This window comes from Pelodiscus sinensis, chromosome 2, assembly GCF_049634645.1.
Source record: "Pelodiscus sinensis isolate JC-2024 chromosome 2, ASM4963464v1, whole genome shotgun sequence".
Taxonomy (NCBI): domain Eukaryota; kingdom Metazoa; phylum Chordata; order Testudines; family Trionychidae; genus Pelodiscus; species Pelodiscus sinensis.
In genome coordinates this window covers 57,547,499-57,564,651 of record NC_134712.1, presented here as the reverse complement: position 1 = coordinate 57,564,651, position 17,153 = coordinate 57,547,499, and the positions used below count along the sequence as shown (strand labels likewise).

Here is a 17,153-nt window from a genome sequence, read left to right as displayed (position 1 = left end):
CTAGATGCTAGACGTGGTGACAAAACATTAAACAATGGTATAGCTTGTAGCTAGTTTTAAGAAATATATATATCTTCAGATACCATTACTTTGTTGTGAATTGTGAGTAAACTATAACACCTTTTTTTGGAAACACCTGGTGTTACAGCATTAAGGAAACTGATTTCCACAGAATTTGCTCTGATTATAGTAGAGAAAGATACTTACAGTCAAATATGTATAGGATAGGTACATAAAATCTTACTAATATTCATCACAGAAAACAATACTGAGCTATCAGAGCAAAATTTCCTGTTCTAATTGTATCCAACATACATATATTTGCGTAAAAAAACTAAACCAAACCCCACCTTCATTCAGTAATGATATTTTTCTTCAATTAGAAATGATAGAAACATTACATTACAATCATAATTCACCTTTGAACAAGATCATTAACCAAGAAATGGACTAATTTAGCCTTACATGCACTGAATCATTTGAATTGAACAGCTGCCCACTTTCTCCAGAAATGAAATTAAATTCATTCTCAAGTTGAATTCCTCAATAGTGCACACACTAAATATTTTATATATATTGTTCAAAGCAAAACTTTAAATTATAGCTTTTTACAAACAAAATCTAACTCACTGAAACCTCCCAAAATACAACAAACTGAAGTTCCTGTCTTTATAGCTGAACAGTTTTGAGTATGTAGAAATGGTACTTCTCGTTTGTTTGTTTTTAATTTCTAAAATATCCTAATGTTTAATACAAAGTGAAACTAACCTACTGTGACAAGGGAATTAAAAAAAAAGCCAAGCCACTTTGTCTAGGTGTGCATCTGAGCAACACTAGGGAAGAAGTATGTGATTATCCTGTGCAGTGAAATGACAGAATAAGGAATGGTGACATCCTGTCAACTTGGCAGTCAAAAACAAGATTAAATCATTTATAAAGGCCTATGAAAAGCGTTCTCTCGCTTCACAACGAATATGTTCAGTTTCTAATTCTATATTAGTTTTTATAATTATGTCTACGTTATGAAAAGAAGTTCTGACCTGTAAAGTTATGCAAATTAACCACACTGTCATGTTATTGATTTCAGAACTATAATACAGAATTTGTAAAACCATTTTATAAGTTACATTTCAAGAGCAAGCAGAAGACAATTCAGTTTTGGGCAAAATGGCTTAAAAACAAACCTAGACCAGCTCTACAAAAATCTGGTTTACACAGAAGACAAGCTATATGATTTGTGCAGTTTTACAACTTTGAATTTAAAAAAATCTACTAGCAATTAACTGTAATGCTTTATATATCCACCAGCTCATTTCAGAACGTTAACAAGCATATTGTAAAGCAAAACAACAACATATCAACTCCAATGAATAACCAGTGATATCTAACACCAATAACGTCTCTGATATTTTCATTAAAATATGTTCATGTCCACATAGGAACACACATCCAACGAGAAAAAAAAACAACACTGTACTGTAGGGAATAATAATAATAATAATAATTAAAAAAAAACTGAACGAGCAGTGATCTCTCTCAACAAGTTGTCATCTCTCTTCCCTTCCTGATATGGAACAAAGAAGTCAGCGTCTTCAACTAATATCCAAACAAAGGAACCAAAAAGTCCTCCAAAGTGAAGGGACCCAAACCAACAGACTACAAGGATTGGTGGGTGATAGATGGATTGTGTAAAAAAAAAAATCTAAAGAATTTATCGCTGAATACACTTTGCTGCTAGGCCCCTCTCATTAAAACTGGGGCCTACTAACTTCTTGTGCCACAATATCCTGAAAAAATTAGAAGAAAAAGTAACAAAAAACAGGACTAACAAGATGGTTTATTAGGTAATGAGCTTTCATGGGCCAGACCCACTTCCTCAGATCAAATAGTGGAAGAAAATTGTCACAACCATATATACCAAAGGATACAATTAAAAAAATGAACACATATGAAAAGGACAAATCAAATTTCAGAACAGAAGGGAGATGGGGGGGAGGTAAATGTCTGTGAGCTAATGATATTAGAGGTGAAAATTGGGGAAGCTATCTTTGTAATGGGTAAGATAATTAGAGTCTTTATTCAAACTTAAGTGTAAAGTGTCGAATTTAAGCATGAATGACAGTTCAGAGGATTCTCTTTCAAGTGTAGTCATAAGAACATAAGAACATAATGGCCATACTGGGTCAGACCAAAGATCCTTCTAGCCCAGTATCCTGTCTACCGACAGCGGCCAGCACCAGGTGCCCCAGAGAGGGTAGACCGAAGACAACGATCAAGCGATTTGTCTCCTGCCATCCCTCTCCAGCCTCTGACAGACAGAGGCCAAGGACACCATTTTATCCCCTGGCTAATAGCCTTTTGTTACGGCGTCCCCTGGGATCACCCCGAGTTCGGGTGAGTCCACGTCCCACTAGGGACGTATTCGTCTTACGACCGACCGCCTGTCCGCGGTCCGAGGCTTATAACTCTGGCACACTCTGGGCTCGAGCGGGCCTGAGGGGGTCGGGAAGGGGGCTCGGGCCCTCCCACACTCCGAGCCCCGACCCAGGGCCCTAAGACAGGGACGACTGTCCCTTGACAGTGGAGGGGGTCAGGTTCCCCAAACCCTCCACTCGCGGGGTCCGCAGCCCCGCCCTGGGTCACTTCTTCCCGACTCAATCCCCGTGGATTCCCCAGCTGGGGGATAGACTCACCCTGAGTCCCTTCCTCTGGCGGGGGTCCATGTCCAGGGGGCGTCTCGCGCTTCGCTCTTCTGGCAGGGGTCTGGCCGCCTTCCACCTCGTGGAGCTTCCCCCTTGGCCTGGGCTCTCGCCCTTTTGAATATCCCGCCCTACCACCTCCTGGGCGGGCCTCCTCCCGGCGTTCGGGGCCCCGCCCTTCTGTGCGTCTGGCTCGGCGCTTTCTGTGACGTCACTCGGCCGCGCCGACCCGTCCTCCCGGCTGCTGGCTGTCCCTGCTCTTACTCCGGCTTCCGGGTTCCCTGCGGCCGGACCTCCCCCGTCCGCCCACCTTCCCAGGGGTCCGCTCTCCACCCCAGTGCCCGGTCTAGTGCGGGGGAGTGCGGGCAAGGCGCCTGCCCCGTCACACCTTTTATGGACCTAACCTCCATGAAATTATCTAGCTTCTCTTTAAACTCTATTATAGTCCTAGCCTTCACAGCCTCCTCTGGCAAGGAGTTCCACAGGTTGACTACACGCTGTGTGAAGAAGAACTTTCGCTTATTAGTTTTAAACCTGCTCCCCATTAATTTCATTTTTAGTCTTAAAAGTCTTAATTTCAGTCTTAAAAGGCCTTTGAAGCAGGATGCAGGTAATCAAGTCGTTGAGACAATGTCCTTGCTGGTTGAAATGGCAAGAAACTGTGGTGTCCAGGAAATGGATCTCTCGTGTAGAAAGGTCCAGGCTGAGATTGATGGTGGGGGGTAGGTTGTTAAAAATCTCTGTGGAATGTCTCCAGTGTTTCTTGGCCATACATCCAGATCATAAAGATGTCATCGATGTAGCGCAAGTTGCCTGGACCATTCTACATGAGAGATCCATTTCCTGGACACCACAGTACAAATCAGCAATGGAAAATTAGACACCACTCTCAACAGAAAACCCACTGACTCATACAGTTACCTACATGCCTCCAGCTCCCATCCAGAACACACCATACGATCCATCATCTATAGCCAAGCCCTTCAATACAACCGCATCTGCTCTAATCCCACTGACAGAGACCAGAAACTTCAGGATCTCTATCAAGCATTTATAAACCTCAACTACCCACCTGGAGAAATAAAAAAGCAAATTGAAAGAGCCAGACGAATACCTAGAAACCATCTACCTCAAGACAGACCCAAGAAAACCAACAATACACCACTTGTCATCACCTACAGCCCCCAACTTAAACCTGTCCAACACATTATCAATAAACTACAGCCTATTCTGGAACAGGATACTATACTCCAAGAGGCTCTGGGAGACAGACCCATAGTCTCCTATAGACAACCACCTAACGTCAAGATGATTCTTACCAGCAACCACAGGACATACCACACTAATACCAACCCTGGTACCTTCCCTTGCAACAAACCCCGTTGCCAGCTTTGTCCACATATTCGCTCTGCTGATACCATTATTGGACCTAACCAAGTGAGTTATAACATCAAGAACACATATTCCTGAGCATCCAGAAATATAATTTATGCTATCATGTGCCGAAAGTGTCCATCTGCTATGTACGTTGGACAAACGTCTCAGACACTTCGCCAAAGGATCAATGCCCACAAAACAGATATTAGACAGGATCACAAAGAAAAAACAGTTTCTTGCCATTTCAACCAGAAAAGACATTGTCTCAACGACTTGATTACCAAGGCCTTTTAAGACTACACTTGAAAGAGAATCCTCTGAACTGTCATTCATGCTTAGATTCGACACTTTACACTTAAGTTTGAATAAAGACTCTAATTATCTTACCCATTACAAAGATGGCTTCCCCAATTATCACCTCTAATGTCATTAACTCACAGACATTTACCCCCCCCATCCCAATTCTGTTCTGAAATTTGATTTTTCCTTTTCATATGTGTTCATTTTTTTTTTTTAAATTGTATCCTTTGGTATATATGGTTGTGACAATTTTCTTCACTATTTGATCTGAGGAAGTGGGTCTGGCCCACGAAAGCTCATCATCTAATAAACCATCTTGTTAGTCTTTAAAGTGCTACATTGTCCTGCATTTTGCTTCAAGAAATATAGGACAGACATGGTAAGGAAGAAGCTAATGAAATAAAGCTTTCCCCATGAATCTGAGTGAGATTTCCACAGTATGGGAAGACACAGGCTAATAATCATGAAGGGCCAAATTCCCCATCACGCTCCATAATGGACAACACACACACACACACACACACACACACACACACACACACACACACACACACACAGGGATCGGAAAATTCTGCTAACTTACCTCCAACATAATTACAGATTGGGAGTGGACATAATTAGAGTTGGAAGGAGGACAGAAAAAAATGTGACGTAAGTGGCAGGTATTCAGTTTCCAGAAGTCACTGATGTTCTGGAGGCCATCAACTGTTGGACATTGTCTACACTGGAGATGGAGCAACAAAGCTTTCTTAATTCACATGTGCTTAACCCGCCCACCTCATGACAAAACCTTTGCCCCAGCAAGTACTCTCCTGCTAACACAAAAAATGCCACTCGTGGGGTATTAAGAGTTTTTTGTCCGCAAAAGCGTAAACAAAAAATGTCTATGCTGCCTTTTAGCAACACAGCCATGTTATTCAGAGCTGTGTTGTGTAGACAAAGCCTAGGACTCCCTGCTAGCACTGTATAAGTGAAGCTACTGAATTACTTTGGAAAAACCCCTCAGGGTGTTATACTTCACAGAGGGGCTCCCAAAAAAGTCCAATATATCACCTGAGGATAACTGAGCTACAGACTTTGATGGGATGGTGAGGATGGCAGAGAGGTAGAAATATACATCCCACTTCCCATGACCCTCACACAAACAGCTGTAAGGCCACGTATAGACTTTGGAGAAGATCGATGCTGTGGTAGTCAATGTTCTGGCATTTGATTTAGCAGGTCCAGTAAAGACCCACTAAACAGAACGCTGAAGGCATTCTCATCGACATCGTTACTCCTACTCCTTGCGAGAAGTAAGGGAAGTCAATGGAAGCATTTTTCCTGTCAACCTCCCACTCTGAGGATAACACCAAAGCTTGGCTTGAGATAGGTCAACTCTACCTATGTTTTATGTAGCTGGAATTGTATACCATAGGCCAACCTTCTGCTGTAGTGTAAACCTGGCCTAAGGCCAAGTCAACAATTGGAGCTGCGGATATCACACTCAGGCCAGGTTAGCACTACAGCAGAAGGTTGGCTAAAGGTATGCAAGGTGGTGTAAAAATATTTTTAAATAAATAAATTATGTCGCTGGAGATGATGTACCATCAGCCAAGCTTCAGTGCTGTTTTCACATTGTGAGGTCAATGGAAGAAACACCTACACTGACTTCCCTTACTCCTCATGAGGAGTACGAGTTCCAGCATCGATGGGAGAGCCCTCAGTGTTGGATTTAGCAGGTCTTTAATAAACCAGCAAAATTGAATGCCAGAAGATCAACCACCATGGCATCGATCTTCTCCATAGTCTACTGCCCATTCTACCTTGTTATTTTTAGTGTCCTAGCTCAAGCAGCTCTACACCAGTTCCTACAGCCGCTATGGTATAATAGAATCATCTGACAGGCTCCTTTTACATGCATGGGAGGGGTGATATAGCTCAACAGAAAGGCTAACTGAACTGTAAGATTTGCAAAACCAATTCATGAACCATTTTAAAAAGCTTGTAAATCGAGTAATACAAGATAGTGTCAATTCTCCTTCACCTGTGTTTGCAGGACTTTGAGCCCTGTGGATACAAACTCTAGTATTTGAAAAGGTGTCTACGATTTTGGTTTGCAAACATTTGTACCCAATTCAAGAAAATATTTTGATTTATACAGAGAGCTATGCCATGCCTTTATTTTTAATTTTACAGTACTGAGCACAGTACCCACATTTTAATAAGATTCAGTGGAAGGCAAGAGTAACTTATTTTTATAGTTGAACTGATTTGTGTAGAAGATTACCTGTCTTCATTAAAACAATATATATCTAATACTATAGTTAATATCACAAGAAAAGTCAGATACATTAAACAGAACAAAAATGGATATACATATTATACACTATATATATTTTAATAATTGAACAAGTCAGTATGAAACTATATTTTTACTGGTAGGCTGTGTCTAAACTGGCAAGTTTTTCCACAAAAGCAGCTGCTTTTGTGCAAAAACTTGCCAGCTGTCTACACTGGCCGCTTGATTTTGCCCAAAAGCACTGACGTTCTACTGTCTGAAATCAGTGCTTCTTGAGAAAATGCTTTGACGTTCCCATTCGGGCAAAAGCCCTTTTCCGGAAATGTTTTTGTGCAAGAGGGCCAGTGTAAACAGCTAAAAACTGTTTTGCGCAAAAAAGCCCCAATGGCGAAAATGGCGATTGGGGCTTTCTTGCGCAAAACCGCGTCTAGATTGGCACGGACGCTTTTCCGCAAAAAGTCCGTGCCAATCTAGATGCTCTTTTCTGCAAATGCTTTTAACGGAAAAACTTTTCTGTTAAAAGCATTTGCAGGAAATCATGCCAGTCTAGACGGAGCCATATAGTATAAAATATTTTATACTATAACATGGAAAATAGTGGGTACATTTATCATATCAGATTATGATACTGGAAAAATGATAATGTTATCAAACATTTCATTTATGACACTTCCTTCCAAAAAGATACATGCTTCATTTCTTCCCCATTATAGTTCAGCAGTTTATAGATGTGCTTGTCTAACTGTAACCATGGTATTGTAGCACATGGCATTCCTTCTTGTTTAAAAGGAAAGTGTGAACTGAGTTCTTGATTCAGCAAGGAGTTGCACATAGGCGCAAGGTTGCTGCCTAATGTTACCCAGAGAACTCAATTTCTAAGCAAGGAAGGTGTGAAAGTGAGATAAGTTGTTTTTTAAAAACTGTTTCTAAATGTACAGAAGGGGGGGCTGGACAAGGAACCTAGAGAATATAATATGCAAACAAGTGATCCAAAACCAAGATAAGAGATGAGCGTTTGAAAGGACAGAGCAATTCTGAGTCAGTCCTCTTGAGTTACAGCAAGTGGTTTCCAGGCAACGTGCAATGAAGAAGCATTTAATACAATATTTATACTGAAATAGTGTTGTCATGGCTCCTTCCCCACTCTGGCACGATAAATGCAGATGTGGGGGCCAGCAAAAGTACCCCAAAACCTTATCTACCAGTCTTTGGTATAAAACTTCCCCCCAAAATCTTAACCTAGATTTTGGGAATAAGTCGCCACTATAAGTCGACCCAAATATTAATAAAGCAACCAGGGAGAGACTACTTAGGAAATCTCAACCCTAAAGTACAAACTAGGACACAAAATTTAACCAATACCAGGTTAATAAAAAGAAAAATGAGAAAGAACTTTTATTATCACCACAATATTCCTGTTGCAAGCATAATGATAGAACAGTAGCAAAATAATATACTCATGGAGGAGAAATTTACCATGGGCCAGAAACTTAGTTATAAAAGGAGAGCAAAACCCATTTTTAAATGCACAGACACTAGATCCCATTTTCCAAACTATAAAACAATAAAACGGATTTATCTAAATTTTATCCCACTTACAGACTGAAGAGTATTTACTTAGAGGGAGACATCCTGCCCCCTTCAATAGCTGGAGAAAAAAACTCCCCAGAGACAAAGGACGGAAAAAACAAACATTCCTTTGTCCCTGTTCGAAATTCCTACCTACATCCCCACTGACCAACTCTACCTGAGTTAGGTACAGTTAACCCCTTAGTCTCCAGGCTGCTGGTCATCTCTTATGATCATGACAAGTGTACATTGTGAAGTGTGTATTTTAAAGCATTTGCTGGATTTAGCTGGCTCCTCTATATTTTTTCTGGTTAGTGTTTCCAATATTTGACAATGGCAATATTGCTCAAGTTGGCATGCAGCATTTATGGAACAAGGAGAAAGCTTTCAAATGTCACCACAGTGGGTAGGAGGCAGTTCTTTTCATTGTTACCTATACTTGAGCCCTGACCTAGCAGTTTGCAAATTCCTCTGATTTCAAAGCTCTCAATACTAGGTGCTAAGCACTGTACTACAGCTAGTACTGCACTTAAGAAATTTGAAATTTACATAAGTCATCAGCATTAAGCAAAGAAAAAAACCTTGCAATTTTCATTATGTATTTAAATTTACTGTGGTAGTTTCTAATGGGGCCCAACCTGATTAAGTCCTTTATGCTAGTCATTGTAAAAAATGTTAGAGTCTCCAACCCTCACAACTAATAATGAAAACAGGTTATGCTAAATACATTTTTATTTTCTTTAGAATGGAAGTGCAAAGGTAGCTAAACAGATACCAAAACTCATTTGAACTCATTGCTCTTTGCGAGTACTAATGCTTAGCATTAGCAGAGAAGAAGACCAATATTAAAAACTTTTCTCCTCCGGACAAAACAGTCATGTTAATGCTTGAAAGGCAACTCAGAGACTTCCAGGAAGAACGAAAATAATCTTATTTAAGTAGTCCAAACAAAAGAGAACTAGCAAAGGAAATCTGAGCTGAAAGCAGCACCTGCATATAAACTGCAAGCGTGGTAATCCAAAGAGTCACTATTCCCATTGTACAGTTCCTTAGGATAACCAAGGTACAGAGGTTTCAGGGGGTAGCTGAGTTAGTCTGTACAGGATAAACTAAAAAACACAACAAATAGTCCGGTAGCACTTTATAGATAACAAAACATGTAGATGGAAGCATGATCTTTCATGGGCACAGTCCACTGCTTCAGATGACATACATATCACTGCAGAGATAGCCCCCACTCTAATCTGGGTGTTGCTCCATCCTCTACATCCTCTTCACAGAAAAACTTCTTATCCAAGAGTGGAGTGCTCTCTAAGACTAGGTTAGTATATATATGGCTGAGGGAATAGGCTTGAGCCCAAGCTTCTACTCTGCCCAGCCTGGCAACCTAACTACTTCACAGTAAGAGCACAGGTTAATCAAGCCTAGGTGCCAAGAGCCCTCCAATCCCTTCACACAATTCTTCCTGGGCCATATTTTCTTGTCAGTGGACAGAAAAATAATATAGAGCTTCACCGCTTTTCAGAGTTATCTATTCTACTCCAATAAGGTGTTCCCCTATGATGCCATTGACTGTCAATGAAAGCAATAAGAACTGCTGATTGAAAAGAAGAGGCCAGAGATAAGCTTCTACAGGAGATGCATAAAAACTTTTCCAATAAGTCAGACTGCTCCTTGAACAGGACAAGAGAAACCAGGCTGCAGCTGGAAGGAAGCTGGAAATGGAGGACAAAACGGCAGGGGGCTACAATGTCCATGACCATGACACAAGATAGAAAGAGTGACAGCTGGAAGAGCATTAGCAACATAGTATTTCTGCTGTTTAATATACACTCACACTAAGGGATTAAACAACAAAGATAGGAATTTCAAAGCAAAGCTTTTCATAAAGTCTCATATTAACACCACGTAAGTGATCATAAAATTGTTAAACCAGTTTCATCATACAGCTACATCAATATAGCTCAGTAATGCTGCGCTCACACAGCCATTTTGGTAAGTCTCCCTGAAAGGATGTAGACACACATGACATCAGTTATTTCCCAAACTATTCTGGATCCAGCTATGAGAGGTGCACTTCCTGTTTGTACTGAGCCTATAAACCAACATAACCATCAACCCACTCTTGGTAAAAACTCTCTACGTCTTATGCTTGTGCTTTCTGAAAGCTTCTGACAAGGTTCCTCACCAAACACTCTTAAAGCAAGCAGTCATGGCACAAGAAAGGAAGGTGCTCTCATGGATAAGTAACTGATCAAAAGACAGACAACACATGGTAGGAATAGTCAGTTTTCAGAATGGAGAGAAGTAAATTGTGGTGGCCCCTGGGGTATTTACCAGGATGACTATTCTTCAAAATACTCATAAATTATCTGGAAAAAGGTATAAGCAATGAGTGGCAAAGTTTGCAGATGATACAAAATTATTTGAGGTAAATCCAAAGGAGACTGTGAATATTTGCAAAGGGATCTTACAATACTGGGCAACAAAACAAGATGAAATTCAATGCTGATAAACGTAGGGATGTAAAATTTCAATTAGTTGATAAGGGTGCCTCGGCTGTTGCTACACTTCAAAGGCGAAAGTGCTGCAGGGAGCATGGGGCAGCGGGGGACTCGAGAAGTCCCCCACTGGCCCTGTGCTCCCCATGGCATTTCAAAGTGGCAGTGCCGCATGGAATCTGGGTCAGCTGAGGACCACGGCATTTCAAAGCAGCAGTGCCACAGGAGCCCAAGCTCAGTGGGGGAGTCCCCAGCTGACTCCAGTGTTTCAAAGTGGCAGACTCCAGGCTCCATGCAGCGCTGCCGCTTTGAAATGCCACGTGCAGCCTGGGAGTCCCCAGCTGGCCCTGGGCTGCACATGGCGTTTCAAAGCAGCAGCACTACATGGAGCCTAGGGTCTGGCTCCAGGCTCCATACTGCACTGCCACTCTGAAGAAGCCTCTCTTCACTCCCCTCCCCCGCACTGTCTCTTTCTGATAGAGGCAGCAAGGGGGGGGAAAGCAACTAGTCGACTAGCACGTCAACTAACCGATAAGCATTTGCTTATTGAACAGTAGACTAGTCATTCACAAAAATAGAGAAATGCAAAGTAATGCATATTGGAAAATGTAATCCCAAGTATACATACAAAATTATGAGGTCTAACTTACCTGTTACCACTCAAGCAAAAGATTTTGGAGTCTGTGGATAGTTCTCTGAAAACATCCATTCAATGTGAAAGCAGCAGTTGAAAAATTAATAAAATGTTAGGGGGAGACACAATAAGATCAGTAATATCATAATGCCACTATATAAATCCATGGTACATCCACACTTACACTACATACAGTTTTGGTCATTCCATCTCAAAAGAGATATATTAAGAATGAAAAAGATGCAGATATGGGACACAAAAATGATTAACATTTTTATTCATGACCGCGGGACAAAAATAGTAGCATGCTAATAAAAATCTGCAGATAATGCAAAGTTGGGAGATATTGCAAACATGGAAGAAGACCAAAATAACACACAAATATCTGGACAAACCTGAAAACTAGAGTAATAGAAATGAGATTAAATTTAAATAGAGCAAAGTGAAAGGTAACACTGAGGGACTAACAAGAATTTTTGCTATAAACTGGCGATGTATCAGTTAAAAGCAGAGGAGGAGGAGGAAAGACCTAGATTCATTGATTGATCTCAGATCTATTATGAGCCACCAACAGGATACACTCATGAAAAAGAGCAAAGAGATGCAAATTGGCTGTCAACCAATTTGGCATGGGCAGTCAGTGCAGCTGAGGGAGGCAGGCCCCTAGCCCCACCTATAGCCCCACCCCACCACAGGGAGGGGAGGAAGTGGGGCAGTGTGCTTGCTCCCACCATGAGGAGGGGGAGAGATGGGAGGGTATGTGCACACGCCCCAGCCTCTCCAGCTCCCAGACTGGGGAGGGAGGAGGCCACGTGGCTTCAGCCACCCTGGCCTCTGGAGCACCAGGGAAGGAGAAGGCCACAAGGCTCTAGCCTCCCCAGCCTCCAGAGCACCAGGGTGGGTTTGAAATTAGATAACATTTTCTAATCATCAGAGGAGTGACGTTCTGGAACAGGCTTGCAAGGGAAGCTGTGAGAGCAAAATACCTAACTGGCTTCAAGACTGATGGGATGGAATAATGAGACTGCCTGGAATGGCATGTGGCTGATCTACAACTGCTAGTGGCAAAAATTCCTAATGGCCAGAGATTGGGTCCTAAACGAGCAGTAACCAGATCACTACAGAAAATTGTCTCGGGGCTGGCTGGTGAGTTTTCACAACATGCTCAGGGTTCCAAGACAATTGGGCAAGGTCTCCTCCTGCAAAAAAGCTTAAAAGCATCCTTCCCCAATTAACTTCTCACCTTGCAAGATCCACAGAAACTCTGATTCATTCCTTTTTAACCCTCCCTAAACATAGTAAAGCCGTATCTACATAAGGAAATATTACAAAAATAAATTATATTGGCGGAAGCCCAGACAGTAGTTACTGGCAATGTTAGTTAAACCTGCTGACAAGGAGGGCTGACATAGTAACAACAGATCCAACCACAGAGGCAGGCAGATATGACAGCAAATGCACAAGTGAATTAGCTACACTGACTTTAGCCTTATCCACCCTCTCTCTCTCTCCTCCGTAAGGGATCATCAGCAGTAATCTTTTGCAAAATCTCCTACCTTTGCCAAAGCCTCCATACTGCTCTAGTTCTCCTGTTTGCTGGCTTCCTGTGCTAGGTCCTCATTGTGCCTTCTTCCATGCCAACTGTTAGCCTTGGAAACAACCTTTCACTTTTTGTGAGCCACTCAGCCATCATCTCTTTAATTCTCCTTAAACAGCCACCCACTTTCTGTCAACACTTTCACAGATGATTCACACACATGTAAAAAAACTTTCTATTCAAATTGAAACAGAAGATTCTAAACATGCTCAATCTGCTCTCTGGTCTACATTCCCCACCTATCATTTTCTTTCCACAATTTTCTCGCTACCTTTTACTTTCTAGTTCCTTTCATCTCTGTGGTGTATAATGCCATAATACATGGACTGATATACCCTTCTTAAAATACCTTCTGACAGCCTGTAACCTATTTCAGGCTTTGGTGAAACAGTCCCCAACTCATGTGTTTTCATTTCCCAAGTCTGCAGTAGGCCACACTAATTGGACATGGGCTCATTTTACTCTCTCAGCATTCACATACTCAAGGTGTGGAACAGAGAACTCATTCTGCTGTGCCTCACAAGCACTGAAGCCCTTCAGTACCACAGAAAGGAAAGACAGGAAGTTAGGATGGCTGAAGTGTGTGCATTAGGGATGTAAAATCCCAGCTAAAAAGTTACCCAGTTAAACAGAATGTTTAACTGATTAACGGTAACAATCCTGCAGCAGAGGGCTACTCCAGCATGACTGGACTGAAGCAGGCCTCAGTCACAGTTAACGCAGCCAGAATAGAGCACCCTCTGAGCAAAGCTGGAGCAGATCCCCGCCTGTGCTATCAGAGCAGCTCCCTGCCAACTAACCAGTTACCATAGTAATCATACCAGTAAGGGTACTTACCAGGAAACTGGTTAACTAGTTAACCCTTTACATCCCTAGTGTGCATATTGGTTGGATGGCACCTGGCAAAGTGAAGTCCGATGCAGTAAAGATGTCAATGATTATGACCACTACACACATTCAAAGAACCAAACAAGTTTAAGAAATACTAATATAAGCAATGTATAATTTTGTATGCATTGTATAATTTTGGTATGACAGGGACTAATTTAGCTATAACTACTTAAGAGAGAGATCTTCACCATTGTGGATAGCTCTCTGAAAACATCCATTCAGTGTGCAGCGGCAGTCAAAAAAGCAAACAGAATGTTAGGAACAATTTAAGAAAGAACAGAGAATAAGACAGAGAATATCTTATTGCCTCTATATAAAACCATGATACACCCACATCTTGAATACTGTATTCAGACGTGGTCTCATCTGAAAAAAAAAATATTGGCATTGGAAAAGGTTCAGAAAAAAACCCAGCCTGGGCGGGAGCTCTTACTCTCTTGGGCTCCTCCTGGATTGGGGGGGGGGGTCTCTCTCTCCCTCCTCTCCAGGACCCCTTCCAGGGCAGGGGAGGCTCTCTCCCTTTTTCCTGGGCTCTGCTCCACTTACCTTTTCTTGTGGCAGACAATATGGCAGAGTTGTACCACCCGTACCACCCAGAGAGTGGTCATGCTGGACACTCTCTGGGTGGTACAACTGCCCCTAGTAGACAATGCAAGATAGCTCTCCCCTGTAGGCTCTTTGCCCCCAGTGGCCACCCTCATATCATGGTCCTCTGAATAGCAGCTCCTCCATTTGCATGTTATGGAAAACAGTCCTTTGCCCAGAACTTCCTGTTGTTCTGGCACGACAACACCTTTATCTTGCTTTAAGTTAAGAGAAGAGGAAGCTGCATGCCAAATTTGGTGGCCCTAGCTCTCACCGTTTAGGAGGAGTTCTTGAACAAACAGACTCTGAGACAGACACACAAACAGCCCAACACATTCTAATATATATAAGGTGTCCAAAAAAGAACATACAGTCAAAGAATTTTTTAAAAATTTATTGCATGCTCCTTTTAGTTTTCAAATCTGAAGCAATAGATATATGCTGCTCCCTGTCAATTTCATGCTTGGAGGCATTACAGGACTAAATGCCAAGGGAACACAGATTGAGAACACCATACCAAGATAGGTGCCCAGATTTGTTCTTCAATTAAATGTCAAAACCTGAAATCCTTAATGATAAGCATTCAGCACAAACACTAATTATATTTCATGGCCTGATTCCACCCAATGAGCATTGCAAGTCGCTATAGGTCTTTTTCCTTTAAAATACTAATCAATTTAATTTCTACATGATGGCTTGATATTTACAAAAAATAAAAAAGGCAATTGGAGAACAGAAATATATCTTTGAACAAAAAACAAATGATGCAAAATTGTAATCTAACATAAATCCAGCTTCTTACAACTATTTCAAATTACTTATTCAAGTCCATAGAAGTGGCACTGACAGGATGCAGGAGAGTTGTATACAGCATTTGTTGGCTAAAGAAAGCAACAAAGATCCTTTGAGGATGGCAACATAAGTAAAGAATGAGGATAATGATGAAGCACATTATGCCCTTGTTTTTAAACTGGACAAAGGATCCTAATGCCTGCAAAAAAAGAAAATGTAAAAAAGAAGATACTCATCTGATGATTTTTCTCAAATCTATTCTGTTTCATTACTTGTGTAACCCCAATTAAAATCCAAAGAAATAACAATTTTCACAATTATGCACAGGAGCCTAACACTTGTTTGGGATACACTGTTCTTTCAACTAAAGGGAATACTTATTTTGTTTTAGTAATAAACGTTGGGGACACCACAAAAAAAATGTGTTTCTCAAAACAATAACACGTCCCCAAATTCTATACAATAATACAAACATATAATCTTCGTTTTAAGTTAGAAAGGCAAATATTTATTTTAATGAAACAAAAAAGACAGGACCACGCAGCCTTTTGTTTCAGCAAGACCAGACTAACACGGCTACATCTCTATTACTATTTATTTTAATGAATTTTGACAACTGTTTCTTTAACATAGTGGTTGTCAAACTTTTTGGGCTCCGGAGCCCTTTACATGCGTAAAAATTTATGTGGAGCCCCAGCGGTCCATTGATTGTATGTGTTGTACCTATCGATGTTTCCAGTTTGTCAACCTGTTAATTGGTGAGGCTACTCCAAACTTGTGAGAGAGCCCACTTTGGAAAGGGGCTTCTCCAGCCAGGCTTGTGCAGTCCCTGCCTGCACCCAAGAAAGGGGGTGGGGAAACTAAAGCTACCCCCCCCCCACCTACTCTCCCCTTTAATTGGTTAGCCAGTAGGTTTAACCAATTAAACAGGATTTTACATCCTTCATTAATACCATACAGATAATAAATATCGCATGCCCCTCAGTTTAACAGATACAGCTATTTCACCGTTCTCCACAGTTAACATAATCATATACTCATTAGGTCTTCAGGCAGCAGTTTGTATTATATTGTCTATTCCCTGATGTGACAATTTTAAAATATGTCAGGTTCAACTTCTGCCCAAGTTCCATGTTAATTTTGGTGGCCTTAAAATAAAAGTTTTCTTTTTTCAAAGGTGTTTCTCGCTCCCAAGTCACCCTATGAAAGACCAAAAGAAACACACAAAATTAAATTACTACATGGTGAAAACTGTAAAATGGACGAAACAAAGATTTTTTTGCCTCACCCATTATTTCAGCTATAGCAACCTTAATGGCTAGGACTAGTATTAGTTATATTTTTAATGTTATTTAGAAAGCAGACATTTGAAGTGTCAAGAAATAAGCCAAAAATAAAACTGTTTAGATGAACTATGTGACGAAGCACTCCCCCCCCACCACCACCACGCTTTATGAAATGAACTTATGGACATGAATATACATAACTCAAAGGTGGTTTGAGCAAATTATTTCATGTAAGCCATCAATCTTCATGTCATGATCTGCTGATTCTGTTTATCTTACTCTGTTGTATGCATCATTTGTGTGTGTAAAATTAGGCACATGGAGTGGAGAATACTTTGAGAGTTTCAAATGTGTGAATGGGAGACATGGAGGGTGTTATCTGCAACTTCTAGATGATCCACTGCTAAAACAATCTTTTGTCCTTAAGTCTGAGCAGTGGTTGGTAGGGAGTGGCCTCAACTCCTTAACAAGAGGAATGGGAAAGCAGAGGCTTAGGTCTTTTCAATGGGCTGGACCTGAAGGAAGGAGCCTGAGATCCCAGAGTGGAGGTAGAGAGGCTTGGTTTAGAGTGGCAGCTGGAAAAGAGGTTTTAGGGTGAGTTTGATTAAGTTTGCACTGAGGTTTCAATGCAGAATTGGTCA

At 41.2% G+C, this 17,153-nt stretch overlaps 1 protein-coding gene across 1 annotated transcript in view; it reads right to left on the bottom strand.

The window, feature by feature from the left end:
• The window catches only part of ARFGEF1 (ARF guanine nucleotide exchange factor 1), a 164,098-nt gene that overhangs the window by 115,067 nt on the left and 31,878 nt on the right, over positions 1 to 17,153 (bottom strand). The window lies entirely within an intron of this gene.